This window comes from Oryctolagus cuniculus, chromosome 17, assembly GCF_964237555.1.
Source record: "Oryctolagus cuniculus chromosome 17, mOryCun1.1, whole genome shotgun sequence".
Taxonomy (NCBI): domain Eukaryota; kingdom Metazoa; phylum Chordata; class Mammalia; order Lagomorpha; family Leporidae; genus Oryctolagus; species Oryctolagus cuniculus.
The window spans coordinates 58,915,435-58,928,202 of NC_091448.1; positions in this window are offsets into that span (position 1 = coordinate 58,915,435).

Consider the following 12,768-nt stretch of genomic DNA (forward strand, 5'->3'; position numbering starts at 1 on the left):
TATCCGCAGGTGAATGCAATAGTGTCATTGGCGACTGGCTTCCTCAGGGCACTGTCATTCTTGAACCCTTCTGATCCAGCTCTCTGCTATGGCCTGGGAAAGCAGTGGAAGATGGCCCAAGTCCTTGGGCCCCTGCACCTGTGTGGGAGACTCAGAGAAGCTCCTGGCCCCTGGCTTTGAATCAGCACAGCTCCAGCCATTGCAGTCAATTAGGGAGTGAACCAGTGGTTGGAAGACTCTCTCTCTCTCTCTCTCTCTCTTTCTTTCTCTCTCTCTCTCTCTCTCTCTGTAACTCTTTCAAACAAATAAATAAATCTTTTTAAAAAATTTTTTTAAAGTTCTGCTTACATCTGTGTTCATTGGAAGGAAAATAGCTGACTTACCTATTCTTAGGGATGGAGGAAAAACCTCCATCAGTGTCTCCCCAAAAAATTAACTAGGCCTGATTGGAAAGAGGACTTTGTTTTCATTGTGTTTGTTTCACATTTCTGGAGGCTTTATTTCTCTCCTTTTTGCTCCCAATAACCAAACTTCATAACCATACCACATTTGCTGTTTGCATTGTGATGTCCGTTTGCTTTCTCGCCATATGCATTACCATAAAAAGAGCTTTTCCAATTCTTTTACTATTTTCCCCCCTTTGCATTCAAAGTAGTCCTTTGTTCCAGGAATGCTAGATGAATTGATTTTAAAACATTTATCCATAAAGTTAATCGCTACATCAAATTAAATATATAGGCAGTGAAAGGCATCTGATAAATTTCAGTAATCACAGCTATTGCTGAAATAAACAGAAATATGTAGAACACCTTACACATGATAAAGACTGTTATAAAAAACAAAATCAAGCATTATATTAAACTGTGAAATAGCAATCAGTCTCATTAATAGAGAAAGAACACTATAAGATCCAAATGTATTCAGCGTTGCTTTGGAAATTCCAGCTAATAGAAAAGTAAAAGAAAATGAAACAGTGGTATCAATTTGGAATTAAAGAGAGAAAACTATCTTTCATTTACAAATTCTATAACTTTCTGCCCAGAACACCCAAGGGGGCATAATAGTTTTTTAAATTATTAGAATTAGGGGCCAGTGCAGTGGATTAGCAGGTTAAAGCCCTGGCCAAAAGCGCCAGCATCCCATATGGGCGCCGATTTGAGTCCCAGCTACTTCTCTTCCGATCCAGTTCTCTGCTGTGGCCTGGGAAAGCAGTAGAGGATGGCCCAAGTCCTTGGGCTCCTGCACCTGTTTGGGAGACCTAGAAGAAGCTCCTGGCTCCTGGCTTCGGATCTGCGCAGCTCCGGCCATTGCGGCCATCTGGGTAGTGAACCAGCGGACAGAAGACCATTCTCTCTGTCTCTACCTCTCTCTGTAACTCTGTCTTTCAAATAAATAAAACTTTAAAAAAATTATTAGAATTAAAAAGCAAATTTGAATTTCCAAAGCTTTAATAAATACACAAAAATGCAAAACCCTTTGCACTAGTAAAAGTCATTTAGAATTTAAAAGGAGTTTTAAAAATTCTACAAGCAATCAGTCACATTAAAAACCAGATTGCTGAGGGGCCAGCACTGTGGCACAGTAGGTTAATCCTCTGCCTGCGGTGCCAGCATCCCATATGGACGCTGGTTGGAGTCCCAGCTGCTCCTCTTCTGCTTCAGCTCTCTGCTGTGGCCTGGGAAAACAGTAGAAGATGGCCCAAGCGCTTGGGCCCCTGCACCTGTGTGGGAGACCCAGAGGAAGCTCCTGGCTCCTGGCTTCGAATCCGCTCAGCTCTGTCCATTGTGGCCATTTGGGAAATGAACCAGTGGATGGAAGACCTTTCTCTCTGTCTCTCCCTCTCCCTGTCTGTCTATAACTCAACCTTTCAAATAAATAAATGAAATCTTTAAAAAGAAAAAAAAGTGTCAAGGAATCACTTAACAAAAATGTTCTATGTGGGGAATACAATGAAATACATCAAATAAGATCTAAATAAATGGATGAGAAAAACTTCGCATCACAAAAAATATTAATTGTGTTTAATATAACTTCCCATAAAAATCATAAAGGGGTTTTTAAAGAAAATGGACAGTATGGTTTTAAATTTTATAATAAAAAATCAGATATTGCTAAGACATTGTAAGAAAAAAAAAAAAAGAAGAGTAAGGGACAGCCTATATGTGAATTGTGTAGTCAAATAGTATGGCGCTGGCCCAAGAATGGACAAGGAAACCAATGGAAGAGTCCAGAAATAGATCCAAGTGTATACAGGAACCTAATCTGTGATAAAGGTGGTATTTAAATTCAGGCATGAAAGAAGGGTTTATTTTATAAGTGAGACTGGAGTAATTGACTATTCATCTAGACCAGCACAACATTAGTCCCTTACTTGAGATCATATACAAAAATAAACTGCAGATGAATTAAAGATCTAAGCAAAAATTAAAACAATAAAGATTTTGGGAGAAATTTTAGAAGAATATTTATATAGCCATTGGATGGGAAAGTCCATACCAAGCAAGAAGCACACCAAAAAGCAGTTAAGAAAAGCAAAGTCAAATTAATGTTGCATTAAAAAATCAAAAATGGCACCGTACATAAAATCCTGGGGCCCGTGATAGACTGGAAAAAAATAATGTTTTCCAATATAGCTGAAAGTGAAAGTGTTGCTATATGCCCTTTGTGCAAAGACAGGCAAACCAATTGTTTCAGAATCAAAGAACTGACAGGCATGTGGACAGACCATAACGGACAGGAAATTAGTTCAAGGCAAAAGTATAAAGGACCCATAAACACGAAACGATGTTTGTGTCACTGAGCCGGGAGTTGAACCCAACCACTCCAACATGGGATGTGCATATACTAACTGTCTCTTAGCCCTTATGTCAAACACCCAGCCCCCAAAACACTATGCTATGGATTTCAAAAACATTTTACACTCACATAAACTTATCTTTTAATTCCAGTTTGCCATGAATTTTGGAAGTGCTTTCACAGGTGTTTTCTAGACTTTCTGGTGTATGTGTGTTTCCGACTGTAGACGACATGGAAGGAGCCACATCTAACTACTGAATTTGATTGTCTCTGGGGGCTGAGTGTGACAGGAGAGACAGGAGTATGACAGCTTTTCCTCATGTATCTCTTTGGTTTGGCATCCTGCAAAGAGAGTACTTTGCTTTTGGAATTATGAGCTACAATTCAAAATCTAGAACAAAATAATTTCATGACCTGCTCTGAGATAAAAAATGATTGCATCTAAGGCTTAAATGGCCCTCATTCCACATTGGAGTCCCATTTATTAAAAGAATAAATCTTCTAATTCCATATATGAAACCTACTGGGAGAAGAATAACCTGATTATGGTGTCTTCTTATTGAGGATAAGGGGCAATGAGTGTTCTCAACCAAAGTAATAATGCAATTTTGAATGAAAGGGATAGCTCTCCGTGGGCAAATATTTAAGAAGAGTTACAAAAGATGTTTACAGGACACATGTTTAATGCATTCAAATAAAGTTGCATTAATTCACTCATTCATTCAACCTGTACCTGACTTGATCTAGTTCTCCCTTTTTGGCATGCCCAAACCACTCCACCTCTTTACAGTTTGTATTTAATGGCTAAAGGTTGCTCTTATAAACCAGAAGGTTTAGTATCCCCCATAGGCCTCTATCCAACTTAACTGTTCAAGATTCCAAGGGGAGCTTATTCAGTTCAAACATCAAATAAGTCTGAATCTTTCTTCCAAAGGCTAAGAGAAAAAAAAAACCAGGTAGACTTTTCCATCCACTTCTTTGTGGTTCATCCTGACCAACACGCTTGATGAGCACTTAGCTCTTAGGTACAAACTCCTGGTTTGCCTTGCTATTAAGACTGCAATTGAACAAATGCTTGTCCAGTGCTGTGGTGATGCCTTTGCTCTCTTGAAATCTGGACTAGCCCAAGTGACTTACACAATGGACTTCGGTCCTGGCATTTTTAGTTCCACTCAAGTTCAAGTTCTTGAGCATTGTTGTCCGAAGCAGAACACTCCTGCCTCAGTGACTGAGCACAGTGAGGCTCCTAACCTCAGCCACAGGCTCTACAGGCACTCTCAGTAACCCTTGTATTAATGTCAATGTTGGACCCAGGTCACCAGCCCAACTATCTCCTCCATGGTGCGTTTCTCTTTGAGATGGCTGGGGTCCTTCTGGGGCCAAGCAACTCACATAGTGTCATTTGGGACCACTTTACTCTCTTGAACTAAGTTGAAATACAGGGTTAAGAGTTTTAGATGGTGATCTCTTGCCCTGGAATACCCCAAGTTCCTTATGCAATTGGCAAAACGCTCTGCAGGAGTTCATCAGGAGAAACAGCCTTCAATAACTCACAGTAAGTTTGGTTCTATCCTGTGTGGGCCCAGAGCCAGCTCACAGAGGCTCCTGAGAATCAACTTGTGTGCCCTCTTCCCAATGCTCCTGTTAGCTTCATCTCCACTCCAGTGATGATGTTGACACAACAGGTGTTGGCAGTTGCTACAAAGAAGAGTTTCTGGTTCTTTCTGTGGAGGCCCAGGTGGCCCAAATTTATGAGGACATACCTAACTATATCTACCTTCCTCTTTTAGGGGTCCCTGGTCCCTTAAACTTTGATAGTGAAGAGGACTCCCTAGAAGGATTCTTCCTGTAATATGGAACATTAGTCTAACTTTTCTAGTTATATGCCCTTCTGACTTAGCAATCACTGGCTTACTATTATAGAGTTCACTTCACTTGACCCTATTATAAAAGAAACTCCATTAAAGACAAAAGAACTTCCCCCCCAAAAATAGTTGGTGGAAATGGAAATAAAGCACAAGTTTATTTTGGTGCAAACAGTTTTTGAAGTTCTGCTACTTTTTTTTATAATACATTTTTCCATGAGCTTTTTCAAAGACCCCTTATACCAATGACAAGAAAATCAGACATTCTCTTTGCTTTACAGGTTCATTCAGAAGTCTAGAAGCTCAAAGATTCCTAATATTCATTTAAGATATTTTCAGTATCGTATCCCTTATTTGTCATTTCTGTTCACCTTAGCTGCCTCAGAGTTAATGAATAAATTTGTATTTCAAATATACTATATTGTTGAACAGCTATCAATCAAAGTGCTTAGGTCCCCTGCCCCAGTAGCAGACATGACTGAGGATAGATGACATAATCTACCCTCCCAGTACAGAGACTGTTCCAACCAGGCACATGGCCCAACCACAGCCAGTCAGAGTTCTCTTGCAGAGACTCAGTTGGATTCTGGAAATATCAGCTTGAGATTTAAGAACCAGATGAGGCTTGAGAAACCTATCACGTGGAGATAGTTTGTAAGAGAATGAAACCAACACAGCATAGAGAAAGCAGATTCAAGAAATGGAGAAGGAGGCAGGAATGGGGCATGATGATATCGTTCATGTAAATCTTAAATCCATCCTTGTCTGAAGTCAGGAAAATTCGTGAGCTCCTTTTGGCTTAGAATGAGGTCCAAGGAATAGGATCTTGATTGACACAGCAATACAAGGGAGAATATAGAAAACGGCATTGTCTCTACAATAAGATTCAAAGAGAGTTTACTAGGTGGCAGACCTGATGGTGGGTGTGAACAAAATCCAGGAGACCAGTCATAGGGGCTCCCAGGAGTGGAGGAGCCCCTAGGGGGTCCCCACACTTCTGAGCTCTGGTTCTTGTGCAATCCCTCCCGTTGGCTTGCATTAAGAGTGCAGAGCAACTAATGACAGAGAGTGGCATGGGGAGCGAGAAAGAGAGAGAGAGAGAGAGAGAGAGAGAGCAGTCTGGTGCGAGTGTATCCCCCAACACTTCAGGTGTTGGAAACTTAACACCTCACTGAGGAGGTGTAGGGGCTGGAATTTAGAGGGAGGTGTTCAGTTCATGGCAGTGAGGCCCTCTCGAATGGATGAATGCCTTCCTTTGGGGATAGGTTAGGTATTGTGGGAGCTTCCTCCTTCCTGGTTAGCAGGAGCACACTTGCCTTCCACTTTCTGCTATAAGTTGAACCCGCACAAGGTCCTTACCATGGGTGACTGCTCAGGACTGGGTTCCCCACTGAGAACAAAATGAACGTCTTTCTCTTAGAAACTACCCAATCTCAAGTACCCTGCTATAGCAACCAAAACAGACTAAGACACACAGAGGACACAGCTACAGAGATAGCACTCATCCCAAGCTAAAGAAAACCAGGAAAGAGGTAGAATTCTCCAAGGGCAAGGCTACCAACTAAAGTCTTCAAAAACAAGTCCTTTATCCTTTTTCTGCCATTTTCTTTGTGGGTCTCCATGGAAAGGATGGGGGCCACACAACACTCCTGCACGTTTTCCTGCCCCTGAAGGCTCTGCTTCCCTCTCTTTTCCTCACTTTTAAGCCCATAGCTTGGTTTATCTTCTCAAGCATGGGGAAACTCTCCATTAAGTATGTACCTGAGTTTCTTACCAATGTCTTTTGGCCTTCAGATTATTTTCTTTATTCCTTTCTGGTATCTCAGTGGGAAGCCTGTCTTTAATTACTCAATTTAGAGAAGAACCAGGAACTCAGATTGGAGAGCAGTGCTGTTACACAGCAGGCAAAGCCGCCGCTGGCAATGCAAGCATCCCATATCAGAGTGCTGGTTCTAGTCTAGGATGCTCTGCTTCTCACCCAACTTCCTGCTAATGCACTTGAGAAGACCACCAAAGTACTTGGGCCCCTGCTACCCACGTGGAAGAGCAATATGGAGTTCCTGCCTGCTGACATTGGACTGGCCCAAACCAGGCTGCTGCAGTCATTTGAAGAGTAAAGCAGTGGATGGAAGATCTCCGTCTCTGTCTCTCCCCTTCTCTCAGTCCCTCTGCCTTTTTTGGTTTTTGAAATATTTATTTTTATTTATTTGAAAGACTGTGTGTGTGTGTGTGTGAGAGAGAGAGAGAGAGAGAGATCCACTGCTTCACTCCCCAAATGGCCACAATGACTGGGACTGGGCCAGAGCGAAGCCAGGAGCCAGAAGCTTCATCAGGTCTCCCATGCGGGTGGCAGGGGCACAAGCACTTGGGCCATCTTCCACTGTATAAGTAGTGGAGCAGCCAGGACTCTAATCTGCACCCATATGGGATGCCAAAGTTGCAGGTGGTGGCTTAACCTACTACACCACAGTGCCAGTCCTCCCCATCCCTTTGCCTTTAAAATAAAAAAACAAAATCTTTAAAATGAAAACACATGTAATACAACAGTAAGATAAAGACATGTTTTAGTTCTAATTGTTATTTTATACAGTAATTCCGCTTTCCCAGGCATATTATTAAGCAAGTCAAAGTACAGAAGTAAGCACTGCTCATTGTACAGTGGTCACCACCTAGCAGTGGTGTAGCAGTTCCAAGAGCCCCAGTGGATCCAACACTAACAGCAGTACTAAACCCTATATATTGTATTTTTCCTGCATATAAATATCCATGCCTGTGATGAGGTTTAATCTGCACATTAGGCACAGTCAGAGATTAACAATTGATAATACAGCAGGATAATTTTAACAATACATTTGTGAGTGAACCAGAGAGTGGAAAGTCACTCTCGCTCTCTCCCTTTTTCAAATTAATTAATTAACTTTTTAAAAAGTTATTTATTTATTTCAAAGTCAGAGTTACACAGAGAGGAGAGGCAGAGAGAGAGAGAGGTCCTCCATCCGATGGTTCACTCCCCAGTTGGCTGCAATGGCCAGAGCTGCGCCAATCCGAAGCCAGGAGCCAGGAGCTTCTTCCGGGTCTCCCACATGAGTGCAGGGGCCCAAGTCCTTGGGCCATATTCTACTGCTTTCCCAGGCCATAGCCACGAGCTGGATTGGATGTGGAGCAGCCAGGTCTCGAACCAGCACCCATATGGGATGCCAGCACTTCAGGCCAAGGCATTAACCCACTGCACCACAGCACTGACCCCTAATTAATTAATTTTTACAAAGAACCCAGGTTGTTATTGGTGACCATGGGTGTAAGTTACGAAAGAGTGAGCTGAACCTAACTGCAGGAGGTTTGAGAAGAGACAAGAACTTGAGAGTAACAAAAACAGAAAGGAGGAGATGGATAGACAGAGGGGTGAGGCACGCTTTAGAAGTCCATTCTCCTCGTTTAGGGAGAGGCCCAGCTTCCTCTCATTTGAGCAATGGAAGGAACTGGGGAAGCCACGCCCCTGGACTGTTTAAGTCTCCAGAATCCTCCATCCTGGTGCAGCCGGGATGAGACGGCGCCCTCAGTAGATCCAGAAGGACTCCAGGACGCTGTCCGGGCAGGTGGCACACTTGAGAAGCTGCTGTGAAGAGTCTCTGGTGATTGCTGACGTCATAAACAAGAGTGCCAATTGTTAAATCAACAACGGGAGTCACTGGGTACAGGCTCCCCACGTAGGATCTCTGTCCTTAATGGGTTTTACTATGAAACTTAAAAACAACACTACTAGTCAAACAATGCCCTATACCTTGTGCAGTTGTGTGAGTGCAGCCTGTTGAAATCCTTGCTTAGTATATACTAAGTTGACCTTCTGTATATGAAGGTGATTGAAAATGAAACTCGATGAAGGGCGGGATGGGAGAGGGAGTGTGAGAGGGGAGGGACACGGGAGGGAGGGAGGTTGGGGGGGGAGCCACAACAATACAAAAGTTGCACTTTGTAAATTCACATTTATTAAATTAAAAAAAAAAAAAAGAGGCCGGCGCCGCGGCTCACTAGGCTAATCCTCTGCCTTGTGGTGCCGGCACACCGGGTTCTAGTCCCAGTCGGGGTGCCGGATTCTGTCCTGGTTGCCCCTCTTCCAGGCCAGCTCTCTGCTGTGGCCAGGGAGTGCAGTGGAGGATGACCCAAGTGCTTGAGCCCTGCACCCCATGGGAGACCAGGATAAGTACCTGGCTCCTGGCTTCGTATCAGCGCGGTGCGCCGGCCGCAGCGGCCATTGGAGGGTGAACCAACGGCAAAGGAAGACCTTTCTCTCTGTCTCTCTCTCTCACTGTCCATTCTGCCTGTAAAAAAAAAAAAGAAAGAAAGAAAGAAAGAAAGAAAGAAAGAAAGAAAGAAAGAAAGAAAGAAAGAAAGAAAGAAAAAAAAGAACTTATGGGGGGGGGGAAGCCATTGTAATTCATAAACTGTACTTTGGAAATTTATATTTATTAAATAAAAGTTTAAAAAAATGAAAAAATAAATAAATAAAGGGAAAGAGCTTAAAATAAAAAAAAAAAGAAGCTGCTGTGAATGCGTAGTCCCATAACTGACCTGCAGAAATACAGGCAGAACCAGGATGCTCTCCTTCTAATTCCCGTGGTCTTTTGAAATCAGAATTTCTGGCAAAGGAAGCAAGGCTGCAAATGATACCCTAGGAAAAACACACCCTGGAGATACCACGAATCCTTTGAGCTCCATGGAAGTCATCTCATTGCCAAGAGAAATTGCCTCTCTACGCTACAAGTGCCTGTGCCTCCAGGACACTGATGACGAGGGGCACAGGGCAGCCTGCAGTAACAGAAGCTCTCCTTTTGGAGAGGCTCTGGAATAGCCTTGGCTACTTGACTTAGGTGTCATTTAATTCCAGGAAGCTATGTAAGGAAAATTAGTACAAACCAGATTGCTCATTTGCTATCCATTCATTCAAGCACTTGGTAGACTCTTCCCGTGCACAGGGCATTTGACAAATATTGGATGGATGGATGGATTGATGGATAGTAAAAAGACATGAGAGAAACATAGAGATGGATGGATGGATGGATGGATGGATGGATGGATAGATAAAAGAAAGTTATGATGGAAACAGAGATAGACAGATACAAACAGATGATATAGAGTAGAAAGATATGATAGAAAGATAGTGATGGACAGATAATATATACAGATAAGAGTAGAAAGATATGATGGAGATATAGATGATATGAGGCCAACACTGGGGCACTGGTGGATAAAGCTACCATCTGCAGCACTGGCACCACATATAAGCACCAGTTCAAATCCCAACTGCTCCACTTCTGATCCAGCTCCGTGCTAATGCGCCTGGGAAAGAAGCAGAGGATGGCCCGAGTGTTTGGGCCTCTGCCACTCACACAGGAGAGAGCAGATGAAGATCCTGGATCCTGGTTTTGGCTTGACCCAGCACTTGTCATTGTGGCTATCTGGGGAATGAATCAGCAGATGGGAGATCTCTCTGTCTCTCCTTCTCTCTCCCTGTAACTGTAACTTTCAAATAAATAAATAAATCTTAAAAAGAGAGAGTGAGAACAGACTACCTAGTTTAAAAAAAGAAATACAGGCAATAAATAATAGATAGATGAAAGTTTTCATATATATATATATATTAAAATGTAGTCTCTACCATTCAGGTCCTAATGGGAGCAAGAATATAATAATAATACAGGGTAAATAAATACTATTTAAAAAATGTGCACAGCATGCAAAGGAAGTTTGGTGAAGGGAAGAAAAAATCTAACCTGTAGGCTCACGCGGCTGAAGCAGGGATAAATGCCAGTTACCAAAACTCCGTAAGATGGAGCAGGACCTGGTGTGGGACATGGGAGACCTCAGAGCTAGGTCCTGTCTGTTACTGAGTAATTGCAGGATGTTGCAGAAGTTGGCCTCAGTATCCTCACCAGAAAACTGAGCTGTGATTTGTAGAGTTCTGTGGTTTTCATGTGCGCATGTGCAAATTGTAGCCAGCAACGCATCGACTAGACAAAAAATATTTGCACCCAGTGTGGTATTGAAAGACTTCTGAGAGAAAAAAACATACACAGGCCGTCTTCATCTTTTAGACTACGTTTCCAAATACAGCACAATTTTCCTGTCTTGTCTGATTAAATTGATTTTAAACAGATTGTGATTTAGAGGAAAAGAAAACCAAGTATTTCTAGCCGTTTCAAGTCATTTATCTTGATTAAAAGACAGTCTTTATATCAAAGCGAGCCTGTCTTATTTAAACCTGGAAGAAGGAAAGGCACTTTTTCCTAAGTACGGGTGATTAGTGTGTTTAACAATCCTTTATTAAATCTTGGGTGGGAAGGATATCTCGGAAAAGCACAAAGAGATCTAGAACGGATCTATTTCTGTGTTAAAACAAAACAAGGGGGAAGCCACCAATGGCCCTAGAGCTCCTTGTGCCGGTCGCTCTCTGTCCTTCATCCTGAAGGCCACGCTCTTTCCATTTTTAACACTGCCTTTTTGTACGTCACCCACTCGCAGTCATACTTCACCTCCACTGCTCTTACAAAATTGTATCTCCCCAGGTCCACAGTCCCCTTCTCATCACCGGATCCAGTGGGTACTCTTTGTTCTTGTCCTATACAAGTGAGTTCCAGATTCACAACACAGTTCTCTCCTCCTTGGATTTCTGGGATACTAATCTCTCCAGGGTTTACTGCTTTAAAAACATTAACTAACTGTTTCTCAGGTGTTAAGAATTCTGCAAAAGGTTTTACATAATGGATACTTACAAAGGTTCATGGAAAGTGGAATCAAAAAATAAGTTTGTTCTGGCGCAAAAAAAAAAAAAATTGAAATTAAAATCCATGCTAGAAAGAGTCTTTAAAAAGTTTATTGGAGGCTGGTGCCATGGCTCATTAGGCTAATCCTCCGCCTGCGGCATCAACACCCCAGGTTCTAGTTCTGGTCGGGGCGCCAGATTCTGTCCCGGTTGCTCCTCTTCCAGTCCAGCTCTCTGCTGTGGCCAGGGAGTGCAGTGGAGGATGGCCCAGGTGCTTGGGCTCCTGCACCCGCATGGGAGACCAGGAGAAGCACCTGGCTCCTGGCTTCAGATAGGCGCAGCGCGCTGGCCATAGCAACCACTTGGGGGGTGAACCAACAAAAAAACGAAGACCTTTCTCTCTGTCTCTCTCTCTCTCTCTCACTGTCTAACTCTGCCTGTCCAAAAATATATATATATATAGTTTATTGGAAGCACCAGCACTGTGGCATAGTGTGTAAAGCTGCCACCTGCAGTTCCAGTACCCTATATGGCCGCCGGTTCAAGTCCTGGCAGCTCCAGCCGTTGTGGCTAATTGGAGAGTGAGCCAGTGGATGGAAGACCTCTCTCTCTCTCTCTCTCTGCCTCTCCTTCTCTATGTAACTCTTTCAAATAAATAAATAAATCTTTTTTAAAAAAAGTTCATTGGAAAGGCATATTATGATAAAGCTATATATGCACTCCCAAAATATTTTCAATGAAACAAACTTTATCTCTTAATTCTGTTTTTTCCATGAACTCTCTGAAGAATTCTTGTATTTAAGTATGAGAATATTTCTACAAAATATGTGTTGGTGCTCCCTTTTTTTTTTTAAGATGTATTTATCTTGGGCAGGCGCTGTGGCGCAGTCGGTTAAAGCCCTGGCCTGAAGCGCTGGCATCCCATATGGGTGCCGGTTCTGATCCCAGCTACTCCTCTTCTAATCCAGCTCTCTGCTATGACCTGGGAAAGCAGTGGAAGATGGCCCAAGTCCTTGGGCCCCTGCACCTACGTGGGAGACCCAGAAGAAGCTCCTGGCTCCTGGCTTCAGATCAGTGCAGCTCCAGCCATTGCAGCCATATGGGATGCCAGCACCACAGATGGAGGCTTAACCTACTCCACCACAGCGCCAGCCCCTGCCCTTTAACAGAGAAGAAAACACCCACAGAGTCTTTGCCCAAGGTCTCAAAGCTGGAACACAGTTTACTGTTCCCAGGAAGACACGGTCTCAGCTGCTGTAACCGTGAGGCCAAGAAGAACCAGCCCTGACCATTGCCAGACCATATATATTTTTTTTTTGGATTCTGAATTTTTTCATTTTAAATGGA